The following is a 2,017-nucleotide window of genomic DNA, read 5'->3' as shown; positions in this document are numbered from 1 at the left end:
ACCCCGCCCCTCTCCAGCAACACCCAACAAACCAACCAGAACATATCCAAACCACAAACAACAACACATAGAACCAACAGCTTTCATTCTTTAGCTGAATAATCTTTTGGCTTCAGCAAAATGTCACCTCGTCTCTCACAACCCTATAAAGTCTTTGTTCTTCTTCCCTAAGTTCAGGAGTTTAGCATGGCCTTGGCTGAGGAGCAGTCCATGTCAATCAGTAAAGCTCACTAAAAATATCAATTGATTTAGCTAGTTGAAATGATCGTGGATCGTGTGTTTTATAGAGGGCACGTAATGAGGGGGACATGATGGGCAGATCGGGAAGTCCCGAGTACCTTCCAAGTAGCTCAGCCAAGGGGGAAAGGGAATGAAAGAAAATGCAGCCGGGAAAGAAGAAAAGAAGGCTACTTGATCCAAGTGATTGGGAGACTGCGTTGGACACACGCCTGATGCACGCTCTCCCTTTATGCCAATCAAGGGACTTTTACAGGACTCCTCTGTCTCCTTTCTGCACACCACCCTCTAGCCACGTAAATTTGACGCTCTGAGAGCTGTCAGACCTTCACCAGAAGCTGTCAGACATTCACCAGGAGCTGTCAGACCTTCAAAGGAGCTCTCCGACCTTCAGCAGAAGCTGTCAGACCTTCACTAGGAGCTGTCACACCTTCACCTGGAGCTGTCACAGCTTCAGCAGGAGCTGTCAGACCTTCACCAAGACCTGTCCCACCTCCAGCAGGAGCTGTCACACCTTCACCTGCAGCTGTCACAGCTTCAGCAGGAGCTGTCAGACCTTCACCAGAAGCTATCACACCTTCAGCAGGAGCTCTCTGACCTTCAGGAGGAGCTATCAGACCTAAACAAGACCTGTCAGACCGACAGCAGGAGCTGTCAGAACTCCGGCAGGAGCTGTCTCAACTTCACTAGGAGTTGTCCCACCTTCACCAGGAGCTGTCACACCTTCAGCAGGAGCTGTCAGATTATCAGAAGGAGCTGTCAGACCTCCAGCAGGAGCTGTCACACCTTCAGCAGGAGCTGTCAAACATTCACCTGGAGATGTCACACTTTCACCAGGAGCTGTCACACCTTCAGCAGGAGCTGTCGAACATTCACCAGGAGGTGTCAGACCTTCAGCAGGAGCTGTCAGACCTTCACCAGGAGTTTTCACATGTTCACCAGGAGCTGTCAGAACTTCACCAGGAGCTGTCACACCTTCACCAGAAGCTGCCAGACCTTCAGAACGAGCTGTCACACTTTCAGCAGGACCTGTCACACCTTAACCAGGAGCTGTCACACCTTCACTAGGAGCTGTCACAAATTCAGCAAGAGCTGTCAGACCTTCAGTAGGAGCTGTCAGACCTTCAGCAGGAGTTGTCAGACCTTTGGCAGGAATGGTCAGAATTTAGGAGGAGCTGTCAGACCTTCACCAGGAGCTGTCACACCTTCACCAGAAGCTGCCAGACCTTCAAGAGGAGCTTTCAGTCTTTCACCAGGAGCTGTCACACCTTCAGAAAGAGCTGTCAGACCTTCAGCAGGAGCTGTCAGACCTTCAGTAGGAGCTGTCAGACCTTCACCAGGAGCTGTCAGACCACCAGGATGAGCCGTCACACCTTCAGAAGGAGCTGTCACAGCTTCAGCAAGAGCTGTCAGACCTCCAGCAGGAGCTGTCAGATTTTTACCAGAAGCTGTCCGACCTTCACTAGGAGGTTTCATAACTTCACCAGGAGCTGTCAGACCTTCACTAGGAGCTGTCACACCTTCACAGGAGCTTTCAGACCTTCACCAGGAAGTGTCACACCTTCAGCAGAAGCTGTCAGACCTTCACTAGGAGCTGTCAGACCTTTGGCAGGAGCTGAAAGACCTTAACCAGGCTCATACTGGGAATGACATGTCTCATACCGGGTGTAGCCGCTCCCGACCTCAAGACCCCATGATGTCCCCCTAAGGCCCGCCACGGCTGATCTTTGGAGCCCTGCCAGCTCCAAATATCCCCCGCAAAAAACCCCAAACCCAGGCA

The sequence above is a fragment of the Anomalospiza imberbis genome, unplaced genomic scaffold (genome assembly GCF_031753505.1).
Source record: "Anomalospiza imberbis isolate Cuckoo-Finch-1a 21T00152 unplaced genomic scaffold, ASM3175350v1 scaffold_51, whole genome shotgun sequence".
NCBI lineage: Eukaryota > Metazoa > Chordata > Aves > Passeriformes > Viduidae > Anomalospiza > Anomalospiza imberbis.
This window is presented reverse-complemented; position numbering follows the sequence as displayed.